Source organism: Halyomorpha halys, unplaced genomic scaffold, assembly GCF_000696795.3.
Source record: "Halyomorpha halys isolate HHAL.00 unplaced genomic scaffold, Hhal_1.1 Scaffold438.1, whole genome shotgun sequence".
NCBI lineage: Eukaryota > Metazoa > Arthropoda > Insecta > Hemiptera > Pentatomidae > Halyomorpha > Halyomorpha halys.
In genome coordinates this window covers 708313-731639 of record NW_027107367.1, presented here as the reverse complement: position 1 = coordinate 731639, position 23327 = coordinate 708313, and the positions used below count along the sequence as shown (strand labels likewise).

Here is a 23327-nt window from a genome sequence, read left to right as displayed (position 1 = left end):
TTTTCTGACTCACACCCCGACCATCTCGACAACACTTATCAGCCTAATTATCAAGATAAAATTAAATAGCCATGACAAATATCGTTTGATGTTTGGGTACAAAGAGGGCTGGACACTTATTAGTTGATCTGGATATATCCAAAAAAGAGTTATCCCAAAAGAAGGAAAGAGAAAAGAGGTAGAAGCGTCGGAATCAACTTTAGCTTAATTAAATTATTCTCTCAAAATGAACTCTAATTAATATTTTAAGAGGCAATTCCATTTACAGGGCAGGGCCTAAATATATTATTGCTCATCGGCCTTAGCCCGCTTCCCAGCATCCCCTGACAGCGATAAATAATTTTTAGCTTAAGAGTGAATAATTTAAATTCATTAAATCCCAACCCTCCTACAATCCGAGGGGCTTCGGCAGGATTTGAAAAAGCAAACGTCAAATTAACAAATTGAAGGAAACTGTAATTGAAAACCAATTTTCTGACTCCTAAAAACAAATTAATTAATCATATCGTTTTTGTTAAGGATGTTACTTCAAAATAAAATAATTTACTGAAATATTTTTTTATAACCTAATTAATTTATAACAGGGTTTAATTGTCAGAATTAATGATGATTAATTCACGTTAAGATGTCAAAAAAATTTAGTCAGATCCACCTTATTACGAGATCTAAAAAGCCCTTTGGATTAAAACATGGAGATAAAATTTCATGAATAGTTTTTATATTAACATTAGAAGGAAAGAGACAGAAGGATAATTCGCATAATTTGCAATAAGTGATGATCCCAAAATTATCCTAACATGGATGCTAATTGAATTGACGATTTGAAAATTTTTTGTTTTAATAATTTATTTACAACTGTATACACATATATACAACAAGTAAATTTGCTGTAGGTGATATAGTGACACGATACAAACATGTGGAGAATGTACATACTGATAGAACTCCAAATTTGAAAATTAATATGAATAACAGCTAAAATCCTTTCTGAATTTTAGTAGTTAGAATGAACACTACCGGTCAACATTTTATGGCCACCAACTACAATCCCAACAAAGATAAAAATCATAAAATACTTTATGGCACATTAAACTAGCTTCAATATGGGTGATAATTGATACTTGTACGTCAAATGATTCCTGACATATAAATTTACCAAAATAAATTTGCTGATTATTGATTTTACATGAAATATTGCTTTCTAAACTATATCTCGGGTATTATTGAACGTAAATAGCTCTATTAGGGCTCATGTTTAAGGAAATTTACTGTACTTTAAATATTGTATTAGGTATTCTAGAGTTGTAGGTAGTTGGAAAGATAGGGAAATCTAAATGAAAGATTTTTTTTTTTTTTTATAAAATACAAATAATTGTTTGACACAGATTTGTTTAGTTATAAAAAATAATAGAGACATTGACAAACCTGGGATAGTGAGGAAGGTTACTCAGTGTATTGTTGATACACTAATAATACATAAGTACATAAATGAGTAATTTAAACATAGCTAATAAACTAGTTAATGTGATACTAAATATAAGTTAAGGTGATACTAAACACTACAATATGTGATACTGTATACTGTAAGCTACTAAATGTGTTAATGATTAATTATAAATAATTTTGACAACGGCAATATGACCAATGTAATGAAGATTTAAAAAACGTCTATCAATGTTTTATTCATATAATGTCAATTTTATTATACGGACTCACGGACAAACATATATTTTAAGGAGCAAGTAAAGGGTTGTTATAATTATTATTTTTTAAATAAACATTGCCAATTTATGAAAGTGTGAATATTTGGAATTTTTTTAAAAACACCGAATTTTACTTACAATTTTCGTAACTTGATACATATGACTTTTTTGAGTATAATACATAAATGGTTTTTTCCCCCCCTGAAATCAGTGTATATACAGGGTGTAATTTGAAAGTTGTATACAATTTTGTCGTTAAATTAAAATAGTACAAATTTTTTTCTATAGAGAAAGCAAAGTAGGTTTCGTTAAAAAAAAAAAAAATAAAAAAAAAAACGGTAATTAAATTTGGAGTATAATATTATTGGTAAGAGAGCATAAAGCATAGACTATTACAGTCATAGTTAAACAACAAGGTTTATGAGAGGAGCAGTATACAAAATATGCGTGTAAAAAAAATATTTGTGTGCTTGGCAAAGGGAAAAGTAGTGGTTGGAACATGATAAGATTAATACTAGACCATCTTTAGACAAATTTTACAACTTTCATCATTTCTTGCAAGAACACAAAGCTCTCCTCAGGGAGCATAAGTGAATACAATTAATAAACAGATTTTAATAATTATTTTATAAAAATCTTAATGTCAACTGGTCAAAAAGAATTAAAATCTGCGATATTATAAGGACTTGATTTTAACTAAATAAATAAAAAAAAAAAAATTGGGAACCTGTTAGGTAGTCTCACTACCTCTCTGTAAATTCTTTCCCACCAGTAAAAGGTCAATTTCATTTTTTTACTATTGTAAATTGTGTCATTTTATGTATTTAAATTGTAATAAAGCTTCACTTGAAAAACTATTTTAGTTATGTTATATTCAGTCTAAAATGTTATAAAATTTTCTAAAACAAATTGAGATACTCTTAAACTCTTGACCTACAATGAACTTTCTGAAGTTTTCCAGATCTTTAGATTACAGTTAATAATGTATTAAAATGGTCATGAAACTTTTTATTCAAACTTCCACAAAACTAAGGTGAATTTTAAGTTTGTAACAACCCATCATTTATTTCATAAGTTACGAATTTCTAACAGTAATATACATTTTTGACATTAAAAATAAAAATAATAAGTCAATGAAACCGGAAATATCACCTTTTTTTAATTGCAGGGAAAATTAAAATATTATAACCAGCATAAGAAATTACACCGCAATGATATAAAATATTTAAATAATAGATAAATTCAAATTTAATACTTTCATAAGTTTCAAAATAAAAATAAAAAACTTGTTGATGAGAGAAAAATTATTTTAAATCGAGCAAAAACTTATAAAAACGAATTATGAAAATTCTAAATAACAATTAAAAAAAAAAAACATAGATATACTCTAATTTTAATAAAATAAAGGCCATTTCTGGGCTGTAATTATAATATAAGGTGGAAATAAAATCATGAATTAAATTTAAAAAAATTAATTTTTAACTACCTTAAATAATCGTTCATCAGGCTCGGAATGATATCATTCAAGCGTCGTACTAAATGTGTTTGCTCTCTTACCCGATCGATGATATCTAGTTACTGTACAAAGTTACTTAACTCGTAAACCAGAATATAGGATCACTTTAACAAATTGGTTAGTGGTGACGGTTATATACCTGAAAAATATCAGATGGAATAAACAGCAAAATACCAATAAATATACCTGAACAAACTTAATTGTAGCAACTTTATACAACGGATACATGCGCACTTGGAAAAAAAAATTATTATCCTAAAGGTTCAACATTAACCGTCTTCAGAACATTTAATATCATTAACGATTGTTAAATCTAAAATAATCCTAAACTGAGAAATATTAGTTTATAATTTTTTATTCTAGTGTTATATAAAAATAATGCAATACTGTGAGAAAAGAGATAGTTTTCAGACAAAACGGATTAACATAAATCTGGTGTAGTGCAGGCATCACACAACTTTTACTTACCACCCCATGTCCCCTACAACGTTTTGTGTAGATTGGTGTATTACTGTTGAAATAATCGCTGCAATTTACAAGAAAAAAAAAAAGACCAAGGAAGGCAAAAATTAAGAAACAATTTTTTAATTATTCGTTCCTGTAAAATTTTTAGATTTTCTGGATGTGGGGATGACAAATATAAATTATTTATTTAAGTTCCTGCCAAGAATACAGCAACAAAGCCATAAAGATCAAGTGGTCTAGTCTTTTAACTAGAGTCGCATCGTACGACTCATCCTTTTTTTTCTCTTTAGTTAGTCATAAAATTCTTTACTGGAAGATGATAGCTGACCTTATGATTACATAAAGATAGTCCGGGTGGGGTCAATAAAGGTATCAAAATAGTAAAAGAAAACTATATATTGTGAAACAACGTTTCGCCCCACTTTGCAGGGTTTCGTCAGGGCTGGCAGATTGAAACAAAGATGACGAATCTAAGTTGTCAGATGTCATCTTTATTATTATTCTTTATTTTGAAATTTTACATATACCTTTTGGCGTTTAGTGTAAATTTGTGATTCATTTGAAAATCTCTGCATAGGATTGGTATGAATTCGTGATTGGAGAAATCTTCCAATGAAGACACTCCTCACATTGTACATGCTCCTAGTGTAGCAGGTCCTGAGGCGTTTCAGTCTTCTTCATGGATTTAGTGGTAAGATGTCGGTTTGTACCAGTAGGCTTGTATCGGTAGGTTCGTACCAGTAGGTTTGTATCGGTAGGTTTGTACCAGTAGGTTTGTATCGGTAGGTCTGTACTAGAGAGTGAGTCATGAAATGTTTAGTACTGTATTCTTATTATGTCAGTCACAAATGGTAAATCCAGGTCCTTGTACTATGATTTGTTTGTGATGTAAAAAGGACTGTGAGTGATATATCGGAGGAAGTTAGATATGTCAGAAGGAGGGGTGTTTCGCAGGAGTCTAACACCAGTGTGGCGTCAGACCCATGTAGGGTTGTCGAAGTAAAGAAAGTCGGTAATTCAGTATTTTTTTAAACTCTTATTTTTTCTCTGTTTAGGTAACGGTATATTGATATATAACGGAATATAAGTTTTAGTTAAGGGCAGTTTAAGTAACCTGATTCGATATAATATATTGATATATATTTATGATTTTATTAACATTAATACTTTATAAGTTTAGTTTATTTAAGTTATAACTTATTATTCATAAATTACTATTTGTAATTTAATAAGAAGATTAAAGTTTATTATTTCTAATTATGGGATATTAGTAGCGGTATGGATTGGCAAGATTCACTCAAAGTTTTTCATAGTCATTGTAAAAATTTACTTACATCAAGTAACATTTTACAGATAGACGCTAAAACAAGAAATCCTCTCCTAACCTCCTCAAATCATGGGATGTCGGGATATTAGGTACGACGGGTAGGCAAGATTCCCACTAGAGATGTATTTGCTATTCTTTTTTAGATTGTAACGGCGTCGTACATCGTCTAATGCTCGTTATAAATAGATATTTTAGAGGTGAGATAAGACTCGCCCTATCAGAGAGCGAGAGTGGCCGGTCTACAATGGTTTCTTAAATGTATTTTTTTTTTATTATAATAAAGTATGGATATGTTGACATATTTAGAAATTTAACAATAAAATGTAAAATAATTAAATAAATAAAAACAATAACAATTGAAATGAAACAAATGCACTAGAAGGAAATTCTACCTCATAGGAGAGGGACGTCTGAATGAAAAAATGGAGTTTCCGTAAGTGAGCAAGTAGAGGAGAGTTGGTAAGGAGAAATAAGAGACGGGAGCTACGAGTTGGCATCAACCCTCCCACACACTTAGTGGTTGTCTTATATTATATTTATACGTGGTGAGGGAGGGTATGGTGGGAGGGGGGGGGAGGTGGAGGAAGAGGAGAGAAAGTTGCTGAGAACTTGGAGGATATTTCCTGAGCAGGGTACTCTCCTCTCGGGGGACTCGGCCATTTAAAGGATAAAAATGCCGAGGAACTGGGAGCTGAGTTATGGCGGGCCGGTGGGGCCCCACAAATCCGAGTTTGCCCGTGCCTTCGGGGCCGCCCGGCAACCCCCCTTATTCAGATATATAGCTGGCTCATATAACCGCGGTCCATCAACTGAATGTATGACCTCATCGTCGTGGCCGGGCAATGTGTTCATTGTCACCAGCTGTCGATTCGCATGATGAATTTAAATGAATGAAATACGTGTAGCCAAACTGAAGATATATTATTCCACAAAACCAGAATGTCTTCGAATCGATTAAGCAGCTGCATGGTTTGTATTTCTTAGATCGTTGTAGAGTGCATAAACGTACGATACATTGCCAATATTAATCAAATTAACTTTTAATGTTTAAATTTATTGTAGTAAATATTCTTTTTTAAATCATGGATAGTTATGGTAAAAAATACTTAGCATACTTTTATAAAATAATGAACTATTCTTTTATATAGTTATATTTATTTTGTACTTTTTTATATACTTAAAATAATGACAATTATATACTTTTATAAAATAATGAAATATTCTTTGAACATATATATCGACATGTCAATATTAACAATTTCTTTTTAAAGTAGAATAGAATCATTTTTAGAGAGTCTTGAATTTTTATTTCATTTTTGAATGCTCCTTAATGTTCCTTACTTTGTCACAAGTCAAGTCACCCATCAGGACTTCAATGTTCCATATGTTGCCGATTTGGCCAGAACCAGATACCAATCCTTTCATGATAAATTTCTCAACCACCCAAATCCTCTTGTTTCTAACCTGGCTTCTCCTTCATTACCTAATAATCCTCCTAGGCGTCTGAAAAGAAGATGGCCTCGAGATCTTCTCCTCTAGAAATGTTATTGGAGCTCTATTAGTGGGTAGATTCTCCACATGTTTGTATCATGTCACTATGTCACCTACAGCAAATTTACTTGTTGTATATATGTGTATACAGTTGTAAATAACAGTAAATAAATTATTAAAAAAAATTTTTTTTTGAATGACTATAAGAGCGTTTGTTCAATAAAATACAATTTAAAATATTTAAATTAACTAAATTGTGACTAATGATAAAATTCGGAAGTTCCAAAAAAAAAAAAAAAGCCAGAAATATTTCAAATCGCAGGAAATAACGAATAGACCAACACTTTAACTATTCAAGTAACAAATTGGGACAGAAGAAAAGAAGAAAAAACAGGCGGTTGAGCATGATTATAAGCAAATCACTTTTTTTTCTCTATCATGATTCAAAAATCATTACTTTCATACAGAGTACTAAACTCTTAACCCTTTACGTGCTGTAGCGGATAAAGGATTTTTTTCTCCTCCCATAACTTCTTTAAGGCGTATAGATTTATTTATAACCTACCCCTGAAAATGGAATAATGTTATTCAGGATGGTATAGTTTAAGAAAGGAACACTCTCACGCAATTTAGTAACAACACCACAAGGGGTTAAAAGTCATTCCCCGAGAGTTCCATTCCGTCAAACGTGTATGCAGTGGTTTTCAACCTTTTTTTTGGAGGCGGAACCTCTACAATATTATTTAATACAAATTAATTGATCAATCTTTTCAACACTTGTCGTGGAATGGCACATTTATAATTATTTGGCGGAACTCCTGGAAAAAGCTCTGGGAAGAATAAAATGAGAAACCTAGCGTACAGATATATAAGCCTGTCATAAAAATTTTAAATTAGACAATCTTACTAAATTAAAACCTCGCAACTCTCAATAGATAAGCGAATAAAAAGAAAAATACTGAAGCATTCAAGATGAGCAACACATACAAAACATTTTAAGAGTAAAACAGCAAGGAAGATAAGGATTAGTTATGAATGGAGAGGAGATTTTTCAAGTTGTTAATCTTAATCACTTGCGATATTATTGAGTTAAATATTTTTAAAAATATAATATGCCCAATATTAAAGGAATGTAAAAGAAAAAAAAAACATTTTTGAGACTAAAAAAAGCTACCATATTATCGTACTAGTTGAATTAGGAACAGGGCAAGCACAATAACAGCTCATGAAACCAGTTCCTACAGGAATGATGACAGATGTAGGCAGTAGAGAACCTTTTGCTGGGGAAGAATTAAAAAAAAAAAAATTAAAAAAGGAGAGTTCGGGGTGACGCAGTAGTTTTGTTCTGGGTCCAGTGAATAAAAGATGTGGGATCAAAGGGCACCTAGCACCCCCTCTATTGTCTAACCCCTAAGGACAATCTTACTAATGCACGTCCTAGAGTCTAGCCTTGTTGCAATTAGTAGCTACCATGCAACTCATACCTAATCCATTCCTTATACGAAAAGGGCCGGATGGTTTTATTACGGACACGTTAAATCGCAAAAAGTAGTCCAGATAAACCGAACACTGAATAATATCAAAACACTAAAACTGTGTTTATAATTGCAATAATGTAAGAATGTTCATTAAAGAATAACTGAACACAGATCCAGCGGACAAGCTAGATATTCACTATAATAGATACGAACTATTTATTTAATTTCTTCAAATTAATATAGGTGTAAATGGATAATAGGCCAATAAAATGTTTTAGGATCAACCGAGATCAAATACAAGAATTTTGTTTTCCAGATGTAGTATTCAATGTCCTTATGATTAAGTTTTTTCATCGATGAATAAAAAAAAATCAAAGTGAAATTTCAACATTGATGCTACACTGTAAAATTAAAAGAAAACTGATTTTTTTCATCACATGTTAGTTTTGATAATTTATGAAGTCCTTTTATTATTCTAAATAATAACAATAAATGCCTAATAGGGAACTCAAAGATTTAATACAACTATCTCCAATTACCATGTATACTACTCAGTGTACAAATCAGTGTGAATCTTGTATTCAAGATACGTTTCAACCTAGTTATCCCACCAACGTTTCGGCCACTATATCGGCATATTACTTAGCAGATATTCTATCGCTCCTAAGCCAATACATTTAGATGCTCATTTTAATCTTCCCAATGGTATTACTACAATTATAATAACAGCAGGTCAGCCAAATCCGCATATTGGAGCCTCCAAAGTTTCCTGTCGACTCATTATTCCTCGGTTCAAGAATTCTATGTTATTCAAGAATAAGAATAGTAAGTCTTATTCTTACACTACTTCAGACGAATCATTCGTCTTTTTTGTTTTTAGCCCTATCAAGAAAAATATCAAAAGTAAATCACACTTGGACTGGTCCATATATAGCGAAGCAGCAAGAATCATAACTCTATTATGGTTAACAATAATTGAAAGGTTTGCAGCAATAAGGAAATATTTTGTCAGTTTTAGCATTTGTGAAATTTTGAGAGACTGTATCTAGAAGGAAATAGGGTCTATCGAGACCGGTTTGGTCCCAGATTGTAGAAAATCTAATACACTTTATAAATGTATTGAATAATAATGATCGAAATTTCACTCCTTCACGGTTGAATTTTCAAAATTGGCAAAAGTTTGAAAAACACCAAAATTTCGAACATTTTTCTGTATTAAACCATAAAGGAACGATTTTCTCCAAGAAATACATACATTTATTAAGTAGATTAAATTTCTAACAGTTTGAGATCAAACTGGTCTCTGAGATAATTTTTGAAAATGTTGGCAGATGGTTAAAAAATCCAATATTGGAACTACGTTCTTATTTATTCGCAACCATAATTATTATTTCTCAATATATATAATAATCACCATATCAACATCAAACTAACTCAAACTTATGCAAGGTTAGCAATGCTATATCCTACCCTAAACAGAAATTCCAAACTAAAACCAGAAACAACTGTTCTTATATTTAAAACAATCCTCAGGCCACTGCTGATGTACGGCTGTGAAGTCTGGGGAACGGCATCCTTCACGAAAAGAAAAAAACTACGATCTTTTCAAAATAATGTCCTACGAATCGCAGTTAATGCTCCTTGGTTCATAAGAAGTAGCCAATTGCATCGCGAATTACGAATGGAGTCAATAGAGGATTATATCAAAAAACGGTTCATGAAGTTCCATTCCCAGTTGCCGACAGTTAAAGGAGCAGTGACCTACAACCTGATACAACCGGAAACCCAACCTCAACCCGAAGACTGAAGCCCAGACTGCTGCAGGACATTCTTTCATAAAGTTTTAATAAATATAAAATTAATTCATAGTCACACTACCTCTATTTACTAATTATTATTATTCATTTTATTTATTCATTATTATTATTTTTATTTTTATTTCTCTTTTTTCTTCTCTCTTCCTTTTTCAAATTAACTTGTTTTTCTATTAGAAGACAATTGTTTGTTTTATTTATGTGTACCAATATCATTATTTTTTGTTATTAATTTTACTTTCCTCTTTTATTAAGAAGCATTATTATTCTTATCTATTTATTTTATTATTATTTTTTTTCTCTTAATAAGAACATTTTATATAGTTATGGGTGTTATTTGTATGGCTATACCCTCTTATAATCAACTGTTAAAAAATATATATAATATAAGTTATATCAACCATGTAAGGCCCACCAGGCCGATCTGGTATAAAAATAAAATAAATAAAAAATAAAAATATATATAATGTTCCTCATCAAGTATTTTTGAGCAGAGGAAACGCTTGTAGAACACGATAACGTCCAAGAGGCCAGGGAGAGGGAAACATTAACATAAGAGAACATTCAGGAAGAGAAAATAAAGGAGATAACACTCCTGATAACGGATAATAGGAAGGGAGAGGAAGCGCGATAAAAGATGTACGTAGACAGACCAAAGAGCGGCCACGATGTGACACTCATTAGGATATGAGAGCGCCAAAGACCAAGTGCGTGTAGGGTCAGTCATTATTATGAGAGCTCCTCTTTTGTCAGGCTCCCTTCACTTTTATCTCGCATCAGCGCCCTTTCAGCCCTTCTGTAAAGTACTTTAAAAAAAAAAAAATCTCTTTAGCAAAATTTGATTTCGAAGAATGTATTATGCTAAGAAAATCAGCATCGGATTAAAGACACATGTTATACAGATGACACGTCGAATTCCAAATCCGACTTTGGACATATATAAATACGTATATACTTTATACAGACTAAGTTTATATTTATTTTGATCCAGAATAACAACATAAGAAAAAATAAGATTCCCCACCATCATTAATACATCAAAAATATTTTGAAGTTTCTGATTTGGAAATGTTGTAGAAGTCAAAAAGGTGGTTTTTAATTTTTTAAAACAAATTCCATACAATATATAAACTATATTTTGGTAGATTTTATATTCTTTTTTGTCAATAACATGACGAGTTTAAAATAAAGAGTGGTAATATTTCTTTAACAACAATATAAACAGAACAGTTATCGTCAAAATTAATTTTGCACTAAGCATGTGATAGCTATATTATGACGGATAGATAACAGGTTCCATTCGATTGAAAGATGATTTTAAGCCCAACTTAAATCTAAGTACACATATTCTTACAAATTTACGTCTAACATAAAAAACGAATTTGCATAATCTACAAACCATTCAGTTCAAAGTTTTGATAATAATAACAGAGACTAATTTATATGTAAACTCTAAATATCGACTTGCACCTACCGATCGCACTGACACATAATTACTCATTATTTCCGTTTTCAGAAAGAAGTTCGCAGAAATATCAGTAGACTGATAACAAGTATGCCTAATGGTGGTACCATTAAGACGTGACTAATAATGAGTAGGACGAAAAATCTGTTAGTTACTATACCAAATCATGACCCCGAAGATTTGTTTCTGGCTACTGACTGACCTTCCCCATGCAATAAATGTCTCATTCTCGTCATATTTTGTTATATTATATCATTGTATAATATATTTGTTCTAACATTATTGCATCCCCTGAACAATTCTATAGCATTATAGTAACGTTTTTAAACAACTGCGGCATAGCTGTACGGGGTTCGTGAAAATCCAGAGCAATACCACTTACGTGCGGTGTTCCACAAGGGGCATTCCTGTCTCCTTTCCTCTTCTCCATATACACTGCAGATTAAGTGGGGAAAAAACTACACCATTGCCGCTTTCGCATACGACATCGCAATTTATAGCAGTAGCGCCAGACATGTCCTCAAGGGGGCGGAAAAAACATGCCAGGGGATAGTTGAAAAACTACACCACCTCAACATTCAAGCAAACCCTGTAAAAACTGATTCCGTGGTGTTCGCATAACAAAAAAAGAAAGGAACCAGACTACTTCGCCGCTCCAGGTGGCAAACGTCTTACAAAGGCCTTCAAACTCAAAAGTATATCTGGTCCTCAAATTGGATGGCCACATGTAGCTGTCGGGCCATTGCTACACGAAAACAAAACGAGTCCGTCTCAGATCATACCGGCTACAACACCTTTTAACTTCACCTGTACTTTCACTACGCCTCAAACTTCAAATTTACAAAAGTATATTGAGACCATCACTGCTGTATGGTGTTCCCCTCTCACCCACCTAAGGAACACAACGTCATCTACAACGCTTCCAGGAGACTGTTGCGGAAGATCGTGCGGCCAACATCGCTAAAGAAGAAGATGATGATCGACTGCACAAGTTCTTCGAACTACGCACCGTGCCTGAGTTCATCCAACGATGGCACATAAAGTTTTTCAACTCTACAGCAACAAACAAATCCACTCCTCAAGACCCCCACGCCCACTAAAATATAATTACAAAATCAAAAACTTCTTAAAATGTAGGCAGCTACATAAAAAGGAGACAGTGTAGAAATCGAAATATATATTGGTATATATATCTAACCAAAAAAAAAAAAATCAGAAATAGGGGTAATGCAAAAAAAGAAAAAAAAAAAGAGAGAAATTTGAATTATTTCTATTTTCTTTTTCCATTAGGGGCACAATTAAATTTCCTACAAATGCCCCATTGGACCAGCTTTCTATTTTCAGCCCATAATGACTTAGGATAAGGGTATAGTACAATCTACAACAGAAATAGTTCGTAACACATAAATTGGCGAATCAAGTCAAAACATATATCGGTTATAAATTTTAACTCTGGAGTTAGGAGTTGGGACAGTTTGGTCCAGCGGTGAATGTAAAGCGGAGGACTAAGAAGGAGGCAAGCTAGGATCCAACTGGTATTACTCAGGCTAATTGGCCTAAATATATAATAAATTGCGAGTCCGCGGGGAGGAGGCTAAATGCCTCATACGAACTTCTGTCCTGATCCTCTCCCGCGGGATTTACCCCCACCCTCCAACCACTCCTACGGTAATTACCGCAGGCTTACGGTATCTGTCTCTCTCGGGCTATTACTTCCAATCCCAATGCTACAGTTTTGCATATCTCAAAAAAGTTAAATGCATATATATTCGAGAGTGTGTGTATGTATGTGTGTGAACATACATATCTTTTTATAAGGATGCGTTCAATTAATAACTAGACAACTAATTAAGCCCACAACTTTCACTTACCAACTCATTCGAATATACGAAAGTGAATGCAAAATGTGACTACTGTCTATTGGTAAGAAATATAGAAATATGAAAATATCTATTTCTAAATATAGTTTATTTATTCGTTTTTCGTTCTTCTCCACTATCTTCTACGACTTTATATATTATAAATTTATTTTGCTTAAATCTCTACTTTTCAATACTACTCGTACAATTTTGTACCTCAACATCATCAATAGAAAAAAAATTTAATAAGAATGATAATATTTATTTGTACATCCACACCCAACAATAATACACATAATTCATAAAGTTCAACTAGAACTTACATGCATATTTAGTTGGTTTAGGAAGTCATTACTATTCTTTTCAATAACCCAAATGGTTTTTTAAATTTTTTTTCGTAAAAATCAATTTTTATGACAACACAAGAGTATGTCGAGGTACATTTGATCTAAAATACATTTACTAACATATTTTACCAAACCATTTAATATTATAACCAAAAGATTATTTAAAAAATGAGACACATCTAAAATAAAATAAATGTACCAATATATTGTTACAATCTAGGTAATACCACCAAAAAAAAACATACCGCGACAAAAAATTATTAGGAAAATAATCACAATATTTTTTTTCTAACAAGTGACTTCAATAACTGAAATTTCCCAGAAGTATAGTTCTTCAAACATATAAACAATAATAATAATTTTGTTTTTATATACTAATACTGCATCAAGTTTTTAAAAATATATATATACAACATCGATAACAATCTACTAATATGTTTAAGAAGATGTGTAATAACATCCTGTTCCTTTGGTTTATTTTTTTATAATTATTTTTTTTTAAATACAATATGTTGTGCCTGGTAAAAACATTCCTGTTTTTTGTTATCATAATTGAAGTAAATGCTTCGGGCCCCAACCATAATAAAAAAAAACCTTCTTATAAAAACAACCAAAATCACAAGTGGTCTCAAACAATATATTTTTCTTATTATACCTTCTTTTAAATATGTAATAATACATAACGAAAGAAATATAAAATGATAGAATTGTTTATATTAAATTTAATAGACATCCTTCTGGTTTTAAAAGTAAAAAATTGATTCATTTGAAAACTGAAACATTATACATTTACCTTAATTTTTTCTTCAACACTATTCTATTCTTACCTGTATGAACATCTACCCAACTCTGGTTAGAGGTACATTATTAAATTGAAGGTATAAAATATTAAAGTAAATTTATCTGACCAATAGGAGAGTTATTCTGTATTCAAAATTGTATTTTGTTATATTGTATAGGGTACTTATAAATTTAAACCAATATTCCTCAGCTTGGGAGGTAAAAATATATTTTGTAAGCTATTTGTATATGTAGGAAGCTATTTGTTAATAATGGGAACTTTTTTTTAATTAATATAATACCTCTTAATTCTCTTTACTTCAATTACACTTAACTGGGGGAAACTGACCACATATCTACACGAAAGGCCTAGTAGCCTGCCAGCCCTTTAGTAATAATAATGATCAAAATGAAGCCATTGTGTGCGGCCTGAATCAGAGCGTATAAATCAACAGGGCTGTGGGTATCATTTAATTAACTGAATGTGAATTACAAGTGTGGCAATAACGGCATATTTATAGCTCGGGGAACACCGCAACTTGCGCCTTCCTCGGCACCACCAACTGCAGTCTTTGTTCGTCTACACAGCTTGTAATACGCTATGTGCGAACTGTTGCATATAACTTAATGAATATTTTAATAACCACACCAATGTACCTCGTTACAAAGATGGGATTTTATACTTTTGATTTGGTTCATTTTATGTTTACTGACAAAGTTAATATGAGCTAACGAATATTATTCCTCGATGTATATTCCAATTTTTGAAGTGAAATTACTTTTCCTCGATTTATAGAACGTCTACTAACACCCTAAAATTCAAGAAAAAAAATTTGTACGGGAGTAAATTGATTGCGTGACGCGTGGGAACGCTCGAGATGAACCGGTAGTAGCGGGAGACAACGCTCGATTAGTTTTGCATAAAAACTAAAATATATCGAAAACTAAAAATCTTAAACTATATGTGAGGGGAATTTTCAGAACTTCATACTATTTTTAAAACAATAGTCATAATTCGAAATTGTATTTTAATTCTACACCAAGATAAAAAGGCACAAAGTGGAAAATATAGGGTTAGGAATGGATTACAAATATCTTGGATACGAAAAATCGGAGTAGCATACTACAGGTGAAGGAAATGTTCAGTATATCATAATCTTTGTAATGAGTTACAATTCAAAAATTATAGTAATTAAATAAGATAATAAAATAAATACAAATATAATTATATGAGAAGATGGTTGGGGGTGGGGTTAGAGAATGACTACTTTATATCAGTTTAAAAACTTATTTATAAGTGCCAATGTTACGGTCAGAAGTTCTAGCCTTTATCAAGAGCTTGCTTGAAACTTGACAGGCATCTAAAATGTAATTGTATTTTTGTAGAATAAATATAATTGTAAATTAAATTTTAATACATTGTTTAATTTCCAGAAGTTTCAATGCTGTCGAGAAGCCCCAAGAATCCCAAAATTTTTTTAATAGAAAGATTTTTTCTTTAAACAATTGAATATGGGTTACGTAACAGCTTTGTAAAACTATGCTTTAAAATTTTCTATAATAATGTATTATTCAATATTATCTTTGGTCCCATAATTATATTATTGTATAAATAATTAAATGAAAGATGTTTTAGGATGAAAACTTTATTGAAAACATATATAACCTTTTTTTATGTTAAACTTCTGATTTTCACAGCTGGCTCTCCTTTGTCCTTACCTAAAACAAAAACAAACAAAAATTAACCATGATACGAAAAAAGAATAGTAATTTGGTAGTAGTAATCATTGAAATAAAACGTATATATGAAGTATTAGGAAAGACAAATATTAAAAAAATTACAATCCGCCTCCTGAAACATGAAGATGGTCAGAGAAAAAGGTAATAGAAGAAATAACAAAGATGATGTGTAACTACAAGCATTAAGAATTAAAATGTAAGATATGAGATGCTGAAGATAAAATGCATTAGATGATAAATTGTGAAAATGGAGGTAGTGTCCCTATAAGTTAAATCCCTAGTATAATGCTAACGGAATGACATTTGAAAACAAAGTTGTGAATATTTATTGTATTTAGCAACGAAAATGAATAAAGAAATAACTGACACTACGTCAAATGAAACGAAAACTGTGACGTTAAAAAGGTATATAAATCATGTGTCAGAAGATGGGAGAGGTTAATAATACACCTCCCCAATACACCCTTATTTTCTTTTTTTGAATAATTCATACAACGAAAAATTCTTCTCAATCTGCTGCATTTTAATTTATGGTGGCATATTATGATTATCATTAATTTTTATTTCATTGATGAAGGTGAATAATTAAGAATTAAGTGGTAGGCATTGCTGTTATGCTCTTTTAGGTGTAATTTTGCTTAATGACAGATTAGTTTATTTTTTAAGCAGTCGGAATTTCACTTATTAAATTTTTTTAAATTAGTGAGACATTATAAAATTTGGATATTTAATGTAACTCTTACTTATATCAATCTCTCACAGAACATCGTCAAAATCAAAAAACAATAAATACTCCCATCTGCGGTTAGGTTATCCAACTTCTACGAGGGTACGTCAATATCTATCGTAAATTTAGTTATATTTTTGTTTATGTTGGTAGCACTGTCGTTTTGCGATGATGACGCATGCTTTGTTAATTTTTTGTTATGTCTATGCATGTTTCAATGTATAACTAAATTGTGGATAAACCCTTACCCCCGTATCTAATACCATTTCTAATATAAATATATTTCATCATTAATATGAATTTATCTCTGGCAATTTATTTTCATCTTTATTAATACATTTGCAGTTTTCTCAACATGTGAGACAATATAAAAAATATTTTGAAAAATGAAAATTAAAAATAAATATTACTATGTATTAGTTGGAGGAGGTAGCTAATATAGAACGAGGTTGGGCCAATACAACAGCTGAAACACTTAGCTTCCATGAATACTTAATGCCCACTACCGAGAGACAAGCAAAAGCTGGTTTAACCTGAGCAAAGCGAAAGCGGGCCGCAGCACAAGCCTTACGGATTAATAATAAATACTTAGTCTCTTTGGTCACAATGTCCTTCTCAAGACTAAAATACAACAAAACATTTTCGGACTACTGAATAAACAATACCGGGGAATAGAACAAAATTTTTAAAATAACATAAGTCCTTTTTCGGTTTCTTAAAATGAGAGTAACAAATTCGAGTGTAGAGTAGTGTGACATAGGCTTTATTTATATGAAGGAGGAGGTACAAACTCTATGACATATTAAGTTCAATTACTATATACAGAGTACTTGTCCAGGAGAATCCTAAGACAACTATGTTTGACTGTTTAAAATCATCATCTTTGAAAACTACAGTAATTCTCATCTCTAACATGAGGGTATATTTTTATGTAATATGAAACTAGGACACGCCGTTTTCCAATTAGGGAAACTTTTTCAATGTTGCTCTAATTATCTATTTTTAATACCCTAACTTAAGTCTCCTCTTTCCGTTTTAGATAAATGTCTCATAGAGTTGATATAGGACTGTTATAAAATCTGAATTGGCGGGATGGATTCCCTTCTCCTATTTTTGGTGTTATTATCTCTTATTTTGAGATTGTGGCATGACGTATATCGACCAATATACTCCGTATAAGAGTCAGTTTTAATGATGAGACAAGCAAGACAATCGTAGAGTGGAGTGGGTGTCAACATACCTGGTGAGCCCCATCACCAACAGATTGACACAAAATACAGACTATCCCTTCCTAAATATCAAATTTCCTCAGCCCCACTTAAAATGCATTACCAGAATGCAGGAAAAGAGGGTACCTTCTACCCATCATTTTCATCATGACTTTCTTCCCTGTGCAACCATGGGGTTTAAAAAAAAAAAAAAAAAAAAAGTGAAGAGGGTGGGTTTCATGCTGTTTTGTCAATGTTGATCGAATGTCAATAAGTGTAGTGTCGATGGAGAGAGATTTTCAGGAATTTGGAATAGAGAGAGCCAAGAATGTAACAGCTTCTTATGTTGTGTATTATTATGACACAAACAATACCTGGTTCCATAAATGCAAAATTAATACCATTGGTATGTGTACGATAAAAGAGTGAAGATTGCTGTTGCTGCTTTAAAAATTGTTGTAGTAAAAAAGAAGAATCGTGATAACTTGGTTCATGTTTTGTTCCAAAATGTTTTAATTCTAATATAATCTTGTAAGAGCTTGTTCATTTGTAAGGTTAACATATAAATATATATTAATTAATGTAGATATTTATACAACCTACGTACAAAGTACTATAAGTTAACTAAGGCAGGGATCCACGAAGCTCAAAGAATCACTTAGCGTCTTCTTAAAAAAGTTACTTCGTAATATGGTATTCGATATTTATTAGACCTGATAGATGATATTAAGCATCGAGACATCTAAAGGACCCTCATGAGGATCATACTGTGAAATTAAAAAAAATCTTCAGCCCTGGGCGTAACAATCGGTAAGTGGATTATAAGAAACCAGGAAGTGGATTTATGATGAACAAAGGACGAAGTTATAATCAGTTAAGATTGCATCTTAAAAAAGAAACACGTGAGTAGGAGAGCCACAAAGAAACCACTCTTATTCAATACTTGTTTTTCGGTAACACATCAAAAGTGATTTTTTTATTTATTTATTGATATTTACAACTGTATAAAAAAATATAACAAGTAAATTTGATCATAAGGACATAATGATATGATACAGGATGTAGAGAAACTACCCAGTAGTAGAACTCTAAAAACAGTTTACAATATAAGGTCACGAGGCCATCTTCTTTTCAGGCGCCTCGGAGGATTGCCAGGAATGGAAGAGGAAGAAAGGTTAGAAACTAGTGGGTTTGGGTGGTTAGGGAGTTTATTATGGAAGGAATAATATCGGGTTCGGGCTAGATCGGTTAAATAAGGAACATTTAGGTCTTTATGGATAGTTTTATTAGTAACAAAATAAGGAGCATTGAGGATAAAAGTGATTTAATTGTTCTCTTCATGTTTAAAATGGGAGGACCGGGTAGCGCAAAAAAAAAAAAAAAACCTTTTGCGGGTACTTCTCTGATACAAACTCAATGCACATTCAAATTTTTAAGTTCTAATTAAATTTAGAGGGGCTGCGGAAATGCTCATAAAACTGAAAACGCGAGAAGAAATGTATAGAGATGAAATTTAGACATTCCCACTTCTGGGATGAATAATCTTTTGGATTATGATTGTTCTACTTAAACATTTGTTTCACAGGAGGTCCAAATCAAGCAGAAGGAAAAAAATTATTGTTCAGTTACATATCTTGTAAACATTAACAAGTTTTTTTCTCTTAAACTCAATATTAAATAGCGTTTTTAAAATCAACTTCCAGTTTTTATTTCCAAAAAACTATTTAATAATACAGTTTGGTAACTGGATGTGTTGAAATTTCCTAACGAAGCTTTTGTACGAAGTTCTTGAAGAGAAGCTAACCCGGCACTTATTATCATCAGGTTGCTATTATTCAAATGATCACCTCATTGCTGTTTGCAGACAGCGGTTGTTAAACTTACTGCGAACTAGCCACGGAAACTTCCGCGACTCGCCTCAGGGGTCGAGCTAACTGTTGTGAGATAATTGAATGTGAACGACACAGAAGGAATTGCCTGTTTGTAATGGATACTTGCAGTTTCAAATGAGTCGGTTGGTATTTAATTTATTTTATTTTTTTATATAATTTTTAATAGTAATAAAGAAAAATCATTAATACTTAGTTTAATAAATATATATATTCTGGGGCATAAGTTACCTAAAGGATTAAAAGTAATAGGGCTTTGAGCGGATTAACATAACCAAACATGTCTAATTAATGTGAACGCTTCAAGGTACGGTTGTATTATCGGATCATCTTGAGGCTTACTCATGGTTATGTATAATCCAACGAAGACATTTCAAAGGAAATTAGACAATCATATTAACATTAACATATCATGTTGTAGTGTATTATTTTGTTATACGATCTAAAATTTGAGTAGAGGATGGTTTGGTAGTCACGGAGAAATAAACTACATACAAATAAAAAATACAATCAAAAACGATTCTCGACGTATTTACTCTGAAAATATATTAAGCAACTTCTTCAGTCATACTAATTAAAATTATTAATCATAATCACTTTTTAACAAACAAATATTAAAATTACTTTGACCTTTAATTTTTTACAAAACAAAAGGCTCTGGGTAACCCTGGACATACATTTATGTACCTACTTGTTAATAGTGACCCAAACATTGTTTGATCTTACAAACATCACAAGTTTTATACTGATCTGATGATCATCATGATGAACACAATCTTCGTGTACCCAATCTTTGCATTCATGGCATTGGACCATGTCTTTTTTGAATACTTCTCTACATATGCTGCACCCAGTTTCTCAGTTGTATCTGGGTTGACTCACGGCTTCAGTAACAGAACAAATTATTATCTGTCACAGCCAGATTCCACCCCAAGTTTGTAGCATAGTGTCTTACCACTGAGCCATACTGCTCCCCCAAATTATTACATAAATTGGTATAGCTTTATTTCCATAGATTTTACATATATTTTAAAGATAAATCTTTCTGATTTAATTTTTTTTCTTCTATGTTCATTGAAACTCACAGCTGTTCAAGCCAAAAGTGCAAGTGAATATGATAATCTATAATGATTTGAAAGATTTGTGGAGAAATACAAATTGGCAAAACTTTAATAACCTTTAGATCTTAATGGATAATTTTATTTGTGACGAAGTATTACTTTATCATATTTCCTTTTTCTTAAATGAAATTCGGTATTTTTACTGGATCGGTCAGATGGGAAATAAATTGGGCCGTCCGTAGCCTCAGGTGGTTGAGGTCTTGGTGATCTGAGAACTGGTCCCAAAAGATGAAAAACTTGACCCTCGCCATGGTTAGAAGAGGTTGGTCACCCGTAGATAACCCACCTGTATATTAGAAATAACCAGGGGTCATATTAAAAAAAAAATATTAAAAAAAAAAGATGAGTTTTCTTTAGTTTCTCTTTATTTGTCGTGATAGGTTTTCTTGAACATCTATAAAAAATAATTTAATTTTAATTTTCACATTGGAGCAATCCTTCGTCCGTTGCGTGTCATAAATCAATTATTAAACTATTAAGGAGAAGTAAAAGTAATCATATATCAGATATAAGGGTTCAGATAAAAACGGTAATTAAAAAAAACAAAAAAAAACGAAATTATTTTCTTCCTTATGTAGAACTTCAATTTTCCAACCAACTAATCTTTTTGTTTTTTATTTTTCAAAATTTATTAGAAAAATTACTACCCTCCGGCTAATTTCGCATTATCTGAAAATTGAAATTCTACCAGAAGGAAGAAAATAATACTTTTCTCATTTTTTTATTTTTTTTATTTTACCAAAAATTTTAACACTAACTTAAATTGAACCACAATAAATAGCATGATTCAGTTATTAATAAATTACTTTCAATAATTCTATGGACAATAACCTTCATTATATTTATCCTAAATACAATTGAATAGTTGGGACTTATTGCAGACAGGATGACTAACTCTATAAAAGAAATCTTTGTATTTTCAATAGAAAAATAGCATTAAATAAATGGTCATGAGGAGAATGCTAATTATATCAGAAATATTTTTATATTTCTGTTACACCTTCTCAACTGACAACGGTAAGACTTTCACATCGAAAGTTATAATTAAAATAACTGAAATGTTGAAATTAGGGTTAACCTGAAAGGCTCATTCATACGTCTTGATATGACAAAGTAGTATGCCTAAAGTTATTCTGGGACCCTAATTATTTAGCAAAATTCATATGATATATGACTTTCTTTAAATTTCTATTTTAAAAAGAAATGAAATTTTAAATTTAGATAGACTTAAAATAAACTGTCACATTAAATAGATAAAATATAAATATATTATTCCGTAGTTGATGAACTCTTTAGCCAAATGAAGTTTTCAATCCTAACCAGAGTAATTTTCTTTATGTTGGATGTCACTTTTGCAGAACGGGGCGGCCGTCGCTGACCCCTTATAATTCTTCATTAGGCCTTTTAGCTGACAAGAAAATCCCATTATGCTTCGTCTTTTTTCCCCTCCTTTTTCCCTCTAGCCACAATAAAGGCTAATTTCGGTGATTTAATGAACGAATGCCCCCTGGGCAGCTGACTTTACCGCAAAATTCACATTGAAAAACAAAAACGTAAAAATTAATTCTTAAAAGTGAGGGGAATCATAATTAACACAATTATCTCTACGATCCGATTCTAATATTGGGTTACAATCTAAAATCATTTGAATAAGGCTTAATGCTTCCTATTATGCTATAAATAAAACAATTATTAAAGGGATTTACCTTTTTATTAATTAATTAAAAACCTTCTTTGTTTGCAAGTTTTTAGACCTCCAATAAATCTGTAGAGGCATAATGTTTTTAGAGGCCTTTGAAGGAGTTCTGTACTTTGTAAGTGATCTTTCTATATTAAAGTTTGTGCAAGGAGGTGATCTGTTCAGAATCACGTTCAACCGCCAGGTTTTTCCTACAATTAAGAAGTGCACACTTATTTAGAGGCTGGGTGTTCTCAAAGTTTCCTCGAACCCAAGGTCCATAAACAGCTAATTCAGCAGAATAAATAGTAACAAATAAGATGTTCAAGTACCTTACTCACAAATCTATCTCACTCGTTGAATTCAAAGGATGAAAGAATCCAAACAATTACGGTTTACAGGGCGATGGTAAGAATCATGAAGTTAGAGAAAATAAAAAACATCAGGCAAAAAAGTAAGATGTAATATTTATCAAGAAAAAATATTAAAATAGGCTCGTAAGTATTTTTTGCTGTTGTTTTTTTCCGAGTATTAATACTATTTATTAAAAAATCTTTTTATTTTATACAACGATTTTTTTTTTTAAGCTCACATTAATGGTTGATAACACACATATGTGAACTCAAATTTCGTTCTCTACAAAAATGTGGATAAATTAAATTGTATTTATTTAATCTCTTTATTTATTCGTTCAAGTTTGATCTATACCAAATAGAATT

The 23327-nt window shown here is 31.4% G+C and overlaps 1 protein-coding gene and 1 long non-coding RNA gene across 15 annotated transcripts in view; one reads left to right on the top strand and one right to left on the bottom strand.

Moving 5' to 3' along the window:
* The window catches only part of Lar (tyrosine-protein phosphatase Lar), a 969819-nt gene that overhangs the window by 516522 nt on the left and 429970 nt on the right, over positions 1-23327 (bottom strand). For 2 of the 12 annotated variants that reach the window (XM_067045669.1, XM_067045674.1), the window contains exon 4: positions 15912-15964. The exons of the other annotated variants lie outside the window; for them this stretch is intronic. The gene's annotated coding sequence lies outside the window, so the exon portion shown is untranslated. The remainder of the gene's footprint in view (positions 1-15911; positions 15965-23327) is intronic. 12 annotated transcript variants of the gene reach the window in all.
* The window catches only part of LOC136795367 (uncharacterized), a 188476-nt gene that overhangs the window by 34306 nt on the left and 130843 nt on the right, over positions 1-23327 (top strand). The gene's annotated exons all lie outside the window — the stretch shown is intronic.